Raw genomic sequence first — 18,356 nt, 5'->3', positions numbered from 1 at the left:
TTTTTCTTTTAGCTGTTTTTAAACTGTGTATATAAAATGTTATTGCTGTATGTAACTTTTCATGATGAATTGCCCTTTTTAAATTGATTGTAGAATGCTTTTATGATTTTTAACTAAATCGAATAAAGTGGTTTTGACTTGACTTGATGTAAAATGCATGTTAAATTGTTCTTGTGTGCTTCAGTTATATCTATAGTACCTATTGTTAGAAAATAGCCACCCATATACTGTGTTACGTCACTTTTAGTATGTACAGGATTCAGGTTACTATGTATAGGAAGTTCAGAAAATATCACATCTGTGTTAGAATATTAATACTGTAAGGGTCCTTTCTTATAAAATAAACTAGCTAGAATACTACATGAAATACCATATGTCAGGGGCTAATGATGATACGTGACACCCTCAGCTACTGAACTGGGTAATTTCATACAAACATAACAATCATTTATCTCCATAGCTTCTACATAATGTTCTAACAGGTTAGCAAACACATTTAAATTAGTTCTATTCTTAACTCTATTATAGTGTAATCCTTCCTCATCTGATGCTTCTAAATCTACTTTCTGCTGTTTTATGCTAAGTGCTCTTTCGTGTGTATTTAACTTTTCAGGTGTACCTTGTCATGTACATTAGTGTTATTCTAGATAAGGAATAGCTACTGTTAGTCCTAACCATTCTATGAGTATTATCACTATACTACATGTGCATATTCTACAGCATGTCTTTAGGCAATTTCTTTTCGGTCTTCCATTAACAGTACGATCAGCCATTTCTGACTAAGGAGACTTAACCCCTCTTTGTAACTACACAGTCTTTTGACCGGTGTATTTTCTTTTTCAGGTTGATCTCACCTCTTCATCAGTCTGACCAGCAATTAATTTGTCATCACTTTCGTCACTTACTTCTAAGTTTTCAAAATCTTCAAGGATGACGTAGGTCCATTCAGGTACTCTGAATTTATTATTCAGACTTTTTAAACTTGGACTCCTCCTTCTTGGTTGCTCTGTGGATGGTCCAGCTTGATTTGATATTTCATTTACTTGCTCTGGTTCTTCATTTATTGTTTTGAGGCGCAATTTCAGTCTTTTTACAAACCCAGGCCACTTGTCTCCCTTTCTGAGTCTTTTGGCTGGCACTGTGCTCTGACTTTCTTTAAGTGCTCTTTTAATTTCATTCGGTTGTGGCACATCTAATTCAATGCTGTCCTCTGTATCCCTCTCTATCTGACTAGGTCCAGGTCTTATTTCTATTTCTTCTACCTGGTTACTAATCTGGCCTTGTTCAGGTGTTTGCTGAATTTGACTTTGACTTGTTCCTGACTTGTTTTCTTCTTCCTGAACACATTTTTCTACACTTATCTGGTCCTGATCAGGCCCTTCGAACTCTTGATTTTCTTCTGCCTGAGTCTCCGCCCTAGTACCTATCTGTCCCTCCTCAGACTCTGGAGCTTTGACAGGTGTGTGGGATGTCTGAGTATATTGATCTTTCCTTATCTGGTCCTCCTCATAATTGGATTTCTGTAATCTGAGTACGTTCTTCTAGACTTATCTCATCCTCACTATCACTCTGACTGTCTAGATAAGTTTGACTTCTGGTTCTCACTAATTCTGCAGGTATGTCGACTACTGGAATCCAATCATCCTGACTGGTGCTCGGTTGTTCTTCTTCAGCTACTTCAGGATTGATATCTTGAGACCCCTCAGCTGCACAACCTTCAGCTTCAGTTTCATCAGGTTCAGTCACTCTTTTCGTGTGACTGGCATGGATCCAATTCGGAATTCCTTCGCACTTTACAGCTGTGGTGGTAACCAATATCACTTGATGTGGTTTTCCCCACCTTGGTGCTAGGCAAGATTTTCGAGTATGTTCCTTTATCACTACCCAGTCACCTGGATTCAGGTCATGTGCTGGAGTTGATTGCCTGGCAACAGCGTCTTCCCCAACCTGGTGAGAGATAGAACGTACTTGGTCAGCCAGCTCTTTGCAGTACTCTAGTACTAAGTCATCAGATTTGTTTATCAGTTTGTGTCCTGGTACCCATGCCTGCCTCATCGCTCTTCCCATGAGTATCTCATGAGGACTCAAGCCTGTTTTCCCTTCTGGAATACTTCTGAGTCCTATCAGAACAAGAGGTAAAGCATCAGGCCACTCTAATCGGGCAGATTCATACATCTTTCCCAATCTTGACTTGATTGTGCCAATCAGTTGTTCTACCACTCCAGAAGCCTCTGGGCAGTATGCACAGATCAGCCTTTTCTCAATTTTGAATGCTTCACAGATTAGACCAATTATTTCATTATTAAAATGTTTTCCTCGGTCTGATTCAATTGTTACTGGAAAACCGAATCGAGGTATGAGTTCTCTGAGTAGGAGTTTTGCTACAGTGAGGCTATCATTCCTGCGAGTAGGATAGGCTTCCACCCATTTTGAAAACAGGCAGACAATGACAAGGACATATTTTAATCCTCGGCAAGGGGGTAACTGAATAAAATCAATCTGCAGTCTTATGAATGGGCCTTCTGCTTTCCCAATCTTCCCTGGGCAAACTACAGTTTTCTTACCTGGATTCATTTGCTGACAAACTATACACCTTTGGCAAAGACCCTCTGCAATGTTCCTGAATTTCGCATTTAACCAGGATTGTCTGAACAATCAGATCATGGCATCTCGCCCTAGGTGGGAATCTCCATGTTACATCCTAGCCATAGGAGCAAGCATACAGTCTGGTAACACAAGCCTACCATCAAGATAAACAATGACACCATCTTCAGCACTTCTCTGACAACCTATCTTTGTCCATTCTTCCCTTTCTTTTTGGTTCTGCTTCATTCTGCAAGTCTCTCACTTCCTCCCACGTTCTCACACCTTCAAGCAACATAAGTTGGCAACTGTTTCCACATGCATCAATTTTCTTGTTTACTGCCATTTTATATTTGGCACAATGTTGGGCTAGTTGGTTAGCATATCTGTTACCAGCTGTCACTTTGTCATTTTCGGATTGGTGAGCAGCACACTTGACCACAGCCACTTCTTTTGGCAATTGAATTGCTTCTAGCAAGTCTTTTACATAATGACAATTTTTAATAGAAGTAACAGGAAGAAGTCAGAAACTCCCTTTGCATCCAAAGTTGGCCAAAGTCATGCACAACCCTGTAACCATACTGGCTATCAGTGTAAATGGTTACTTTCCAATTTTTCCCAAACTTGCAAGCTTTTGTCAATGCAACCAATTCGGCTAATTGTGCAGACTTGACTCCAGGTAAATAGGATGCTTCAATTGGACCCCCCAAGGTACACACGGCATCGGCAGCACATAAACCTCCTTCTTCATTTCTCATGCATGAGCCATCTACAAATAGCTCATATTCTGAATTTTTTAAGGGTTCTTCTCTTATATCTGGACGTGGTTTAGTACTGTATTCTGTCAGGTTGATGCAATCATGTACGACTTCTCCCTTCACTTCTGCAAAGTGTGCATCAGGTAGCAGTGTTGCTGGATTCAGAATATTACACCTGGCAATGGTTACATTTCCTGCACCTACAAGAATTCGCTCATACTTAGTCAGTCGACTAGGAGTCAGGTAATGAGTTTTGGTTCTTGTCAACAAAATCACAACTGCATGTGGGACATCTACAGTTACTGGATGTCCCATAATAATGGACTCACTTTGCTCAAGACTCGTGCAAGTTGCAGCTACTGCTTTCAGACATCCTGACAACGCAGATGCCACTGGATCCAGTGTGGAAGAAAAATATGCCACAGGACGTCTCATTAGACCATGAGTTTTGGTCAGAACTGAAAGTGCACAATTGTCGTGTGTGTTACAGAACAGTGCAAACTATTTTGAATAGTCAGGCATCCCTAGTGCTGGAGCTGTACACAGACATTCTCGTTATTTTAAGAAAGCAGTCATGCTCTCGTCATCCCATTCTACTGGGTCCTTTGCTCTTTTCTTTGTCATTTGTATCAATTGTTTTGCTAGGACTGCAAATTCCACAATCCACTGCCTGCAGTAACCTACAACTCCAAGAAACATTCTGATCTCTTTTTGAGTTTGAGGTAGATTCATGTTTTTGATTATTCTGATTCTTTCTGCGGTAACTCTTCTGACACCTCTCTCTATCTGGTGTCCCAGATATTTCACAGATGTAGTACAGAATTGCAACTTCTCAGGTGACACTTTATGTCCTCCTTCACCCAAATGATTTAATAAAGCTATGGAATCAGCAACACAGTCATTTCGAGTTCTAGACGCCACCAATAGGTCATCTATGTACTGGACCAGAACTGATTGTCCGGGCAGTACCAGAGAATCAAGAAATGTTTTCAAAATCTGATTTATAGTCGAGGGGCTTTCTGTATACCCCTGAGGAACGCTGTTCCAAATGTAGACATGGTCGTCGAATTTGAACGAGAAAAGATATTTGCTATCTGGATGCAATGGAATGGAGAAAAAGGCATGCCATAAATCAATTACGGAAAACCATCCAGCTCCCCATGGTATCTGATACAGAATCACTGCAGGGTTTGGCACAACTGGACAACATGGAACAACAATCTTATTAATTTTGCCGAGGTCTTGTATGACCCTGTATTTTCCGCTTGGTTTCTTTATGCCAATAATGGGCGAACTACATGGACTGCTCATTATTTCTTGTAAAATGCATGTTTCAACCAAACGCTATATTTTTGCTGCAACACCTGCTTTTATTTCCGGGCTCATTTTATACTGTTGAATATTTGGGTAAACTGCACCTTCCTTCACTGTCACTTTTATTGGATCGACATTTGCCATTAATCCTACATCTTTTCCTGTAAAATCCCACAAACCAGGATTTACTGTACGTTGTAACTCACTTGGTATGTCTTCTATAGTCAGCTTTTTATTTTCAGTTTCCTGTACCATTCTACAGGTTTCTCTTGTAATTTCCGGAAGTCATTTGTAAATGACAAAATATCCTGTCGGGACCATGGGACATGTACATAACCTCCACCTGGCACTTCTCTCATTGGGTTCTGTACAGAGTTCCCCAATGGGAGCTAAAAAATTAGCTCAGCCTATCTTCTCTCTCACTCATTAAAAAGGTGGGGGTTAAGTGCATAGTGTAGACCCTTTTCAGAATGTAAGGATACCTCACACAGGCTAACGGCAGGACAACTACTGTTATCCCAGCCGATGACCGTCCAGCGTCATCATCGGTATCCTGCTCCTACGACAGGCTGGCGGTGCAATGCCCGTCGGGCAGCAAGGGAAGCTGCACTTTGGCGGAGATCTTCTATTCCGAGCCAACGGGTGTGTGGGTGTGAGGGGCCTATGAAAAGTGCAATAGTGAGCGTGGTGGCGTGTCTTAAAAAAAGTTAGTAGAGTCCTAATAGAGATTTTATTGGTCAGGCTCACTACTTTATTAAAAAAGATGAAGGGGTATTAAGGAGTGGTGAACAATGAGACCAAACCTTTATTCAACCCTTGTTGTGAAAACGGTCAACATGTTTCTCGCCCTAAGGGCGATTCATCAGGACCTTTGTGCTCATATAATTGCTAGTATCCTCCGGATTAAGAGGACACTGGTATACGACCTGTGTAGTGTCGTTCGGAAATGGTTCCTTGCGAGGGACCTCCTGGAAAAATGAAAAGAAGAACGCAAACAACAATGATGTCACAAGTAAGTATGGACCAGAGTGCATCATATTTGTGCCTATATCCGGGGTGTCAGAGACTACGTGCCCCGTGGGTAGTGTTCTGTCTAGGTAGTGACAGGGTCGGGTAGTGCTGTGAGTGAGAGTGGTATAAAAATGCGCGTGAGTGGAGCGCACTGCATAGTGCTGCCATGCTGGATCGCTATAGCATGCATCTAAGTGGAGGCGCCATTTTCCCGCCTGTGCATTGTACAGGATGGTGGTGGCACATCCTTCTTTTGTCGAGAGGGGGGTGGCGCCAATATTAAAATATTATTCATACACTTATAGGCTAAGATTTCAGCCATAAATGGTGAAAAGCCGCACAGTAAAAACCATTAAAGGTGATTTGACACTCTGTTACAAGGTTAGTTCAACGCTAGCGGGAAGGTCGTGTATCCCGGCGAGGAAATATGTAAATAAAAAAGTCGACATGCCATGCTCGACGAGTGCGCATAAGACAGCGCCAGTCTGCGAGTCCCTGTTCCACTTACCCGTTGGGATTCCTCTTTACAGCCTCACGGGCTGTCCAGGTGGGGCCAGCAGCGAGTGAGAAATTCCTACGGGGAAAGTAGCGCATTTAGCGGGAACGTAAGGGAGAACTTACCAGCCGATAACCCAATTGCGAGAGTGGGCTTGCTGTGTGTGTAAACAAGTAACAAGCTGTATATCGGGGCTCAGATCCACACCTTACCTCAGAGGTCGCTGGTGGCGGACATCTCTGCACCTACCCCTCCCACTGGAACTCTGATAACTGGACAGCCGGCACGGTAGTGAGGCAAAGTCCGGTCTAGATAAGGGAGAATGGAGCGCGCGCAGAGGGGTGTGTCCCTCTAGTTGCTAGGTTACGGCACGCTGGAAAGGAAAGCAAGGAGGGGTTAGCTGACGATAGCGCGGCCCGAGCCATACTAAACTGGGGCCATCTTGGAATGGGTTTAGGAGTCTAGCAGGGCATGTTAAAGGCACCTGGAAGCGGGCAACTAGCCCAGATTGTTAATAGCTGTCAGGCCAGTAACGCCCTGGAATGCGGGAGTAAAAGGCAAGGAGGGATTAGCTGAGGATAGCGTGGCCCGAGCTATACTAAGCTGTGGCCATCTTGGAATGGGTTTGGAAGTCTAGTAGGGCCTCTTTTAAGGGAATTAGAAGTGGACAACTGGTCCAGCTAAATAATAGCTATCTGGCGGGTATCGCCCAGGTGTGCAGGAGTAAGAAACCCAACACGCGGGTGGCTGGAGATGATGCTGCCCGGGACAATCAAAGCGGGGGCCATCTTGGAATGGGTTTGGAAATGTGGCAAGGCATGTAAAGACACTTAGAATTGGATAACTGATCCAGATTAATAACTATCTGGCGAGTGTCGTCCAGGGCACCCCATCATTCAATCCCAATTCATCGCTCTGAAGGCGATGTATCCATCTCTGTTCATATCTGAACAGGGCTTGTTGGTTCAGGTTCGGTAAAGACTCAATGACAGTCCATCGGATGTTCTCTGGAGAATGATTGTAGTCCTTGCAATGTTCGTAGAGCTTTGTATGTGTCTTGTGACATCGGATGTTACTATTGTGCTCCATTATTCGTTGCTTAACAGGACGCATTGTCATCCCGATATACAGCGATTCGCAAGGACAAATCAAAACATAAATGCATCTAGAGCTATTGCAGTTAGTATGCTTGTTCAGTGTCCACGTGAAGTTCTTGTTAAGTACAACGGTCTTGCCTTGGATGGTCTGGGGGCAGACAACACATGAACCACAGCGATAGTGTCCAGTAACTGGGGGGAGGTCCCAAAGCGTATTAACAGATTGAGTGCTGGTTTTCTTGGGACGGGTATGGATAAGGGTGTCCTTGAGGTTAGCCGTCCTTTTGAAGGCAAACCGTGGGCGCGGTAACTCCATTCCTGCCGAGTTGAGAATGCCCCAATGGGTACTGACAGTTTTTTTGATGAATGAGGAGTTTCTTGTAAATGAGGTAACGCAGGTAATCTTGTCATCTGGCTCCTGGGGGTGTGTCTCAAGTAGGGCCTCTCTGTTGTTGTTGAGGGCTCGTTTGGTAGAGTTTTTTAGAAGACGTGTAGGGTACCCCCGGTCCAGGAGTTTGGTTTGCAGGGCTTGCGCTTGTCGTTTGTAGTCAGTGGTAGAACTACAGTTTCTCCGAAGGCGGAGAAATTGTCCAAAGGGGAGATTGTCCCTAAGGGATCTCGTATGGTGACTGGAGTAAGGCAACAGACTGTTCCTGTCAGTCTCCTTAGTATAGAGACTGGTGCTGATTATAGATGGCTCCAGGGTTATGCTGAGGTCCAAATAGGGTATGGATTTGTCGGAGATGGTGCCCGTGAATTTAAGAAAAGGGTCTTGTTGGTTTATCCATGTACAGAAGGCCTCACAAGTCGTCCGATCTCCCTTCCAGAAAACCAAAATGTCGTTGATGTACCGACGCCAACACGTGAGATTTTCACGGAATGGGTTGTGTTCCGGGGGGTAGATGCATTGTTGCTCAAATGATGCCATGTAGAGGCATGCCAAGCTCGGCGCAAAGGTCGAGCCCATCGATGTCCCGCGGATCTGGAGGTACAAATTGGACTCATATTTGAAAAAATTTTCAGTTAATGCAATATGTGCCAACTCCATTATGAATGAAACCGGGGTAGGGGACAACCACTCCTCTTGTCGTAGGAGGGAGTCCACTACTTGCAGCGTTGCCTGTTGGGGTATGTTGGTGTACAACGCTTCCACGTCGAGTGTCAAGAGAAGATCAATATCCTCCCTGCCGTCCATATCATCGATCAGACGAAGCACATCTCTCGTGTCCTGCAAGTAAGAAGGGATGGATTTAACCAGAGGTTGCAGGAAGGCATCACAGAATTGAGAAAGGGGTTCTAGAATTGAACCGATGCCAGACACGATTGGTCTTCCTGGGACTGGGGTGGTGCCCTTATGTATTTTAGGCAGGGTGTAGAAGTATGGTATGACCGGGTCGGTGGTTACAAGAAATTCTGCCTTTTTGAGGCAGAATTTCTTGTAACCACCGACCCGGTCATACCATACTTCTACACCCTGCCTAAAATACATAAGGGCACCACCCCAGTCCCAGGAAGACCAATCGTGTCTGGCATCGGTTCAATTCTAGAACCCCTTTCTCAATTCTGTGATGCCTTCCTGCAACCTCTGGTTAAATCCATCCCTTCTTACTTGCAGGACACGAGAGATGTGCTTCGTCTGATCGATGATATGGACGGCAGGGAGGATATTGATCTTCTCTTGACACTCGACGTGGAAGCGTTGTACACCAACATACCCCAACAGGCAACGCTGCAAGTAGTGGACTCCCTCCTACGACAAGAGGAGTGGTTGTCCCCTACCCCGGTTTCATTCATAATGGAGTTGGCACATATTGCATTAACTGAAATTTTTTTCAAATATGAGTCCAATTTGTACCTCCAGATCCGCGGGACATCGATGGGCTCGACCTTTGCGCCGAGCTTGGCATGCCTCTACATGGCATCATTTGAGCAACAATGCATCTACCCCCCGGAACACAACCCATTCCGTGAAAATCTCACGTGTTGGCGTCGGTACATCGACGACATTTTGGTTTTCTGGAAGGGAGATCGGACGACTTGTGAGGCCTTCTGTACATGGATAAACCAACAAGACCCTTTTCTTAAATTCACGGGCACCATCTCCGACAAATCCATACCCTATTTGGACCTCAGCATAACCCTGGAGCCATCTATAATCAGCACCAGTCTCTATACTAAGGAGACTGACAGGAACAGTCTGTTGCCTTACTCCAGTCACCATACGAGATCCCTTAGGGACAATCTCCCCTTTGGACAATTTCTCCGCCTTCGGAGAAACTGTAGTTCTACCACTGACTACAAACGACAAGCGCAAGCCCTGCAAACCAAACTCCTGGACCGGGGGTACCCTACACGTCTTCTAAAAAACTCTACCAAACGAGCCCTCAACAACAACAGAGAGGCCCTACTTGAGACACACCCCCAGGAGCCAGATGACAAGATTACCTGCGTTACCTCATTTACAAGAAACTCCTCATTCATCAAAAAAACTGTCAGTACCCATTGGGGCATTCTCAACTCGGCAGGAATGGAGTTACCGCGCCCACGGTTTGCCTTCAAAAGGACGGCTAACCTCAAGGACACCCTTATCCATACCCGTCCCAAGAAAACCAGCACTCAATCTGTTAATACGCTTTGGGACCTCCCCCCAGTTACTGGACACTATCGCTGTGGTTCATGTGTTGTCTGCCCCCAGACCATCCAGGGCAAGACCGTTGTACTTAACAAGAACTTCACGTGGACACTGAACAAGCATACTAACTGCAATAGCTCTAGATGCATTTATGTTTTGATTTGTCCTTGCGAATCGCTGTATATCGGGATGACAATGCGTCCTGTTAAGCAACGAATAATGGAGCACAATAGTAACATCCGATGTCACAAGACACATACAAAGCTCTACGAACATTGCAAGGACTACAATCATTCTCCAGAGAACATCCGATGGACTGTCATTGAGTCTTTACCGAACCTGAACCAACAAGCCCTGTTCAGATATGAACAGAGATGGATACATCGCCTTCAGAGCGATGAATTGGGATTGAATGATGGGGTGCCCTGGACGACACTCGCCAGATAGTTATTAATCTGGATCAGTTATCCAATTCTAAGTGTCTTTACATGCCTTGCCACATTTCCAAACCCATTCCAAGATGGCCCCCGCTTTGATTGTCCCGGGCAGCATCATCTCCAGCCACCCGCGTGTTGGGTTTCTTACTCCTGCACACCTGGGCGATACCCGCCAGATAGCTATTATTTAGCTGGACCAGTTGTCCACTTCTAATTCCCTTAAAAGAGGCCCTACTAGACTTCCAAACCCATTCCAAGATGGCCACAGCTTAGTATAGCTCGGGCCACGCTATCCTCAGCTAATCCCTCCTTGCCTTTTACTCCCGCATTCCAGGGCGTTACTGGCCTGACAGCTATTAACAATCTGGGCTAGTTGCCCGCTTCCAGGTGCCTTTAACATGCCCTGCTAGACTCCTAAACCCATTCCAAGATGGCCCCAGTTTAGTATGGCTCAGGCCGCGCTATCGTCAGCTAACCCCTCCTTGCTTTCCTTTCCAGCGTGCCGTAACCTAGCAACTAGAGGGACACACCCCTCTGCGCGCGCTCCATTCTCCCTTATCTAGACCGGACTTTGCCTCACTACCGTGCCGGCTGTCCAGTTATCAGAGTTCCAGTGGGAGGGGTAGGTGCAGAGATGTCCGCCACCAGCGACCTCTGAGGTAAGGTGTGGATCTGAGCCCCGATATACAGCTTGTTACTTGTTTACACACACAGCAAGCCCACTCTCGCAATTGGGTTATCGGCTGGTAAGTTCTCCCTTACGTTCCCGCTAAATGCGCTACTTTCCCCGTAGGAATTTCTCACTCGCTGCTGGCCCCACCTGGACAGCCCGTGAGGCTGTAAAGAGGAATCCCAACGGGTAAGTGGAACAGGGACTCGCAGACTGGCGCTGTCTTATGCGCACTCGTCGAGCATGGCATGTCGACTTTTTTATTTACATATTTCCTCGCCGGGATACACGACCTTCCCGCTAGCGTTGAACTAACCTTGTAACAGAGTGTCAAATCACCTTTAATGGTTTTTACTGTGCGGCTTTTCACCATTTATGGCTGAAATCTTAGCCTATAAGTGTATGAATAATATTTTAATATTGGCGCCACCCCCCTCTCGACAAAAGAAGGATGTGCCACCACCATCCTGTACAATGCACAGGCGGGAAAATGGCGCCTCCACTTAGATGCATGCTATAGCGATCCAGCATGGCAGCACTATGCAGTGCGCTCCACTCACGCGCATTTTTATACCACTCTCACTCACAGCACTACCCGACCCTGTCACTACCTAGACAGAACACTACCCACGGGGCACGTAGTCTCTGACACCCCGGATATAGGCACAAATATGATGCACTCTGGTCCATACTTACTTGTGACATCATTGTTGTTTGCGTTCTTCTTTTCATTTTTCCAGGAGGTCCCTCGCAAGGAACCATTTCCGAACGACACTACACAGGTCGTATACCAGTGTCCTCTTAATCCGGAGGATACTAGCAATTATATGAGCACAAAGGTCCTGATGAATCGCCCTTAGGGCGAGAAACATGTTGACCGTTTTCACAACAAGGGTTGAATAAAGGTTTGGTCTCATTGTTCACCACTCCTTAATACCCCTTCATCTTTTTTAATAAAGTAGTGAGCCTGACCAATAAAATCTCTATTAGGACTCTACTAACTTTTTTTAAGACACGCCACCACGCTCACTATTGCACTTTTCATAGGCCCCTCACACCCACACACCCGTTGGCTCGGAATAGAAGATCTCCGCCAAAGTGCAGCTTCCCTTGCTGCCCGACGGGCATTGCACCGCCAGCCTGTCGTAGGAGCAGGATACCGATGATGACGCTGGACGGTCATCGGCTGGGATAACAGTAGTTGTCCTGCCGTTAGCCTGTGTGAGGTATCCTTACATTCTGAAAAGGGTCTACACTATGCACTTAACCCCCACCTTTTTAATGAGTGAGAGAGAAGATAGGCTGAGCTAATTTTTTAGCTCCCATTGGGGAACTCTGTACAATACTTTTTGTTGCATCTTCCTAGGACGAGTGCATTGGACCCCACTCAAAAATCGTCCCCCCCTATTCCCCCTGTTTGATACCACTTCTCTCATTGGGCACAACCTTTCCACCTTTTCGGGTTCTTTTAGTAAATATATTCAGATGCAGTTTGTTTTGCTTGAGCTTCTTCCTTTTTCTTTTCCCATCTAACTTTACATCTGTCTAAATCATCCCATTTTTGCAATAATTATAGTAGTTCTTCGATTTGAACCTTTCATCCTGACACATTCATATTTTCCAAATCTTTGTCAGAAACTTCAGCTCAATAGGGTTTCTGTAACACTTTAGATTTGCCAATGTCAATTCCCATATCAGAGGCCATATTCATTAACTTTTCAAGAAAGACCTTTGTATTTCGTGTGATACTTTGACATATAAATACCAATTAAACTTCACTAAATGTATTCAATCTTTCTAATCCCACATTACCAGCAATCATTTTTTTCTAATTCAATTCTCAATTTAAATATATCCAATGTCTTCGGTGGTGTTTTTGGCTTTTCTATTTCTCGGGACCACCTTTCTATTTCTTCTGGGGTAACTACTGTGGCTCTTTTCATTCCTGAGCATGTTTCCATTCTTACTTCTCTGGAGCTAACAGGAGTAATTTTCCTGACTGAACTACTTTCAGGTTCTCTTATAGGTAAATCCATAAGGGAGATTACCGACTCACATTCACTTGCTTGATCGTCCACTATTAATGTTTCTTTTCTTGTCTGCACTACAGGTGTAGTCAATACGGGACTTTTAAGACCAGTTTGCTTATCTCCATACAAGGGAACTACAGGACCTACTGTTACTGGAATTGTTAGAGCTTCAGGACTTTTATTTAATTGGGAAATTTGCTGAATTAATTCAATTCGCTGCTTGTTTAATGCTGATCTTTCCCTTGCTTGTAACTCTTTTTCTAATGAGGTCTCATGTCATATCTGTGGAATTAAAGATGGCTTCAAAAATGGAGCACTAGGATTAACTGTGCTTGGTTCCTCATTATATGGCGGTGGATTTTTCATTAACAAATCCTCCAAATATTCTTCTTCTGAATCACCACAAGTCATTAAGTTCCTTGTTTTCTCAGTACACTTACTTCCTGATGCTTCTTCTAAAGTTAATACTGGGTACAATTTTTCCACTAACATGGACTGTCTCCATTGTTTCATTTTCTTATCTCTTTTGGGAATCGGGGATAAAACTTACTCCAATTTCTATTACTTCTGGGTCTGTCTCGCTCAAAGGCCTCAAGTTTCCCATTCCTCTAATGCCTCATAATGTGTTAATATAGGTCTGGGATCTAACTCATTCATGCGAGTTCTCAAATTGTACAGAATTCTGCCGTTAAAAGTAGCATTTTCTGGAAATGCCAAAACACCATCGTCTTTAGTGTACTCCATCCAATTTTTTAACCACACACATGTGTGAGAGCCCCTTTCTACCATCATGTATGATGCGGGCGTATTCGTATGGTGGAATTAAAATCCCTTCTCTTGTTTTAATCTCTTTATCTTTTTTGAAGAAATTCTTTTTTTTGATAAATGACATTTTTCTCTTTTCTCCGTACTTGATATAAGGTCGTCCTCTTATGTATTGTTCTTGTGCAAACCCTAAATATTTTCTATCAGGGCGATTTCCTACAATTGAACCTATATGCCACATATATTTCGAATCAAAACCTTTGCGATGACTCTCAGTTTGTTTACAAAATGCTTCCAATTACAGCGTGTCTCTTATTTTTAATGACCAATCAACACTGCGAATTCAAATAAATCCACCCAATAGCTGCACGGCTTTTCCTGTGAGACTAGTTCTCACGCTCTTGAGCTCACCCCTCCTTTACAATATTACCTCAGCTACACACCCGCTGTCTCAACCAATACCAGCGCGGCTCTAGGTGACGTCAGTGCAGCACCGCGACTGACTCCCTCCTTTGCAAGGTAAAACGAAAACGGATTTCTTTTCACTTTTCAAATGTAAATCTCAATAATTTACAACGTAAAAACATTTGCCACTGTGCCTGAGTGACTAATTCAAAGAAAAGATAATTTTTCACTAACTGTGAGTAAATCCCTTCCGCTTACTCTTCACACACTACGAGTAGATCCCTTCCGTCTACCCTTCACACAAGCATTGGAGAACCTGTTGCTCCCTCGGGCTTACCCTTTCTAGGTGATATAAGGCCAAAGTTTCATCAGGAACCCCTTTGCTGTAAATCAAGCTCAGAAGAACCTGCTACTCCTTCAGTGTGACCCTTTTTAGATGATATCGCACCAAAGTTTTGCCAGTGAACTCTTTGCTATCAATTATTCATTCATTTATACAGAAAGTCCCTAAACAGTGCTTCCAGTTCTACCTAACCATGCACTTACTTCCTCAGACAAGTGACCTCACTACAGAGTGGCTTCCATTTACCACCTGCTTATTCTGCCCCTGGGGATTCCAGACAAAACATAAAACAGGTACAAACAATTTTGGTTAATACGTAAAAATACGAAATCAATATTCAATCAATAGTCAATACTTAACTAACTAACTACCTATCTTAACTAAACCCTAACCTTACCTCTGCTACCAAAAGAAATACTGATAGAGCGCGCAGGTCACCCGACTATTTTTACCCTACTCACTTGGGCACATAAAACAACATTTACACGTGCTCTTACTCTAATCAGTGATTTATGTATTATGTTTAGGACCTATACCATTGAGTTACCAATCCTTGTCATCGGTACCTAAAGTCCTAAGGGATCAAGGGAGTTAGCATAATAGGTAAACAATAAACATTTAATTTACTATTTACTTTATAAATAACCACAAACTCGGGAAAGGTTTAAACTCTTTATCTATGAAAATTCTTAAATGTCATAATCCAAGCATTTGAAATCAAAGATTTTCGATTAGGAATATAACGATTAAAATGAAGATATGCAGAGAAATGATAGTTTTGTCTTTAAGCATTTGACAGTAGGTAGAGTAGAAAAGGGGAAACAATACAATGACATACCCACATGTAATATAGTTACATAGAATGGTGTGAAGACCAACCCTGGCCACGAGCTCGTTAAAGGACAGAACCCCAAATTGCAGGTGCCAGCAAGACAACAGGTGCAAACCAGAAATCAGGACAGGTGCAGCCAAATTGGATCAGGACAGGACCACCACAGGTTAAGACCGGCACCCACAGTTAGAGTTGCTATGCCAGCGCTAATACCCTCTCTGAGCTAACATCCAAACCCCGATTGGGTTTTCGAATCTTCTGACAGAGTGCTCCGCCAGCACCCTTGCTCCCGAACCCCGATTGGGTTATCGAATCATCTGACAGAGTACTCCACCAGCACCTCTGCTCTTGATCCCTATTGAGTGCGTTGGGTCAGTGACAGGTCAGCTATTCGGACAAGTCGGACAATTTAGCTAGCTAAGCCTACTCTAGTTATACCATTTTCCAGGGCAGTGTACCACCCCCAATGTTGCAAATGTAAGAATCCCCAATTTTAATTGGACAAAAAGACGAGGAGAGGTCATCACAAGATATTAATATGAGGTAACTTACATCTTGTATTCAAATTGATGTTCCCTCCCATAATTTTATTTTCCCATGCACTTTTTATTCCACCCGACAATGAATGTTTCCATAACAAATATATTGTATTATAAATTGTACAGTTCAGCTTCCTCTGGTACGGTTAAGGGGTCAGCTTCCCAGGTGCATCTTTTAGTATGACTGTCCCCTGGCACTCATTCAATGCCATGGCTCGGGTGTTTTCAGAATTCCAGCTCATGCGCCGTGTGGGTTTCAAAATAGAGTCACAGCACATCTCAGGGCCAAAATGTGATACGTGCAAAAATAGAAGAGAAACAGTTTTAGAACAGAGAAATAAATGCATGCACTGTATGCCAGTTATCTCTAATCTATTCCCATTATTTTATATTTAACTATAGCGTTATGATTAAGCAGAAAGAAAAGCTTAGCAAAAGCAGATATGCAAGCTTCTTGCACATTAGGACACAAAACAGCCGGCAGAGGGGATTCAAGCAAGCAGAGGGCAAGATGGCCGTCGCGAGGCTGTGGTGAGAAGTCGCTCCGGACCTCTCCTCCCCTGAGTCACCCAGATGGCAGGAAAATAAGCATTACCATACTCCTCTATGGATTTGAGTAGCTGGCTGCAGAGAGGACCCCACGAGTACCGTCCCAAATACCCAGGGGTAAAAAAGCAACTCAGCCGACTTCTCCAAAGAGCACTGGAGCTGAGTGCAGTGCTCCGCGATCAGTGGACCAGGCTGGCAAGGATGAATACCCGCCTTCTCAAAGACAAGGAGAAGGCAAAGATGCAGCAAGATACTATTTCAAAAGTACAAGCGGCAAGTGGAAAAAGCGCTCAGGATAGCGCGAAGGGGGTCAGAGGCGATGCAACCCCAGGAGTACATCAGCAACATCGAGGGCCTGGCGCCATAAGAAAGGCAATCCCTCCGACACAAAAAATGAAGAAAATAGAGAAGGAGAAAGCCGAGAAACCCGCGATGGCAGAGATGCGGGTAAAGCGCGAATCAGCAAAGGCGCCGGCACCCAAGAAAGATCAGCCTTCGGACTCTACGAATGAAGATAGCATAACCACGACAAAACAAGGCATGAATAAGGGGAGAGACGCAGGACTGAGGCAGCCTACCTTGTTGGAAGCGTTTACCCCAAGGAGAGGTTCACAGCCGGACACAGACCCTGCCGCCTGCAGAAGCGTCCTCGAGGACGCAGCAACCGAGGAACCAACAGAGACGGACGCTCAATGCGTGGAGATAGTGGTTGCTCGGCAACACAGAGACTCAGCAGCAGCACTCGTCGACACAGGCAATGGAAGCGGCAGCGGAGGCGGAGAGGGAATGGGAGCTGAGGCGGAGGCTCCGAAGGTAGTGCAATCTGCGGGTCAAAAAGTCAATGTTAATGTGCAAAGGCAGGTTAAAGGGGCTAGCGAAGACATAGCTCCCGCTGTATTGATTACCCCCCATAAATCCAGCTTAGCAGGCAGCGCGGACATGCTGGCAGCGTTAAATCAGCTGGAAGCTGAAATGCACATTAAAAATCTAAAGGACAGAAACAATTTACCAGAAGCAGGAAAGACTGTAAATTCAGGCACTGAGAGTAAAAGCACTGAACTGGAGAAAAGAGAGGGAGCCTCACTGGAGGGAGATTGTTTCTTTTCGGTAAACGAGGATATTGGCACCTCTCAGTCTAGTAATGAGGTTTCAGAGGAGTCGGAGGAAGATGCAAGTTCTGGGTCAAGTTCATCTGTGAAAGACAATACACAGAGAAGGAAACACCCAAAGGGTAAAAGATATGGTGGAGTAGGGGGTAGGAGACTCGATTGGGACTACTCTGCTTCATCCCAGACTTATGCAGAAGAAGGTACCCCTCAGGCCTCCGGTAATACCCATAATCCAACTCAGGATATGGCCCCCTTTGACACGATCTGCTCTACTCTTAAACAGATGCAAGGGGAAGCAAGGTCGGAAAGCCGAAGGGCTAGACAGGACTCAAAGAAAATTCAAAACTCACTCAGAAAAGTCAACAAATTATACGAAGGCCTCAGTGTAAGAGTGACTGAGGTGGAGGCTCGGACTGGAAAACTAGAGGATGATTTTGGAGGATGGCAGGACTTTAAAATGGAGCAAGAGAAGCTGTCAGTTGACTTACAATGGAAGCTGGAGGATTTTGAGAACCGCCAGAGGCGGAATAACATACGCATTTTGGGAGTAGAGGAAGGTGCAGAGGGAGATGACATTATGCGGTTCATGGTTAATCTGTTGAAAGGAGCTTTTCCCGAATCACAGTGGGAGTGGGGGCGAGAGATACAACGTGCACACAGATTTCCATTTACTATCAGGAAAAACCACGGGGATAAGAGACTGGCAGCTCAACAGGTCTTGCCCAGAGCCATTTTGATCTACGTCGGGAATTACCTGCTCAGAGAGGAGATAATGGACAAGGCTAG

This window comes from Lissotriton helveticus, chromosome 5_1 (genome assembly GCF_964261635.1).
Source record: "Lissotriton helveticus chromosome 5_1, aLisHel1.1, whole genome shotgun sequence".
Classification (NCBI taxonomy): Eukaryota; Metazoa; Chordata; class Amphibia; order Caudata; family Salamandridae; genus Lissotriton; species Lissotriton helveticus.
This window is presented reverse-complemented; position numbering follows the sequence as displayed.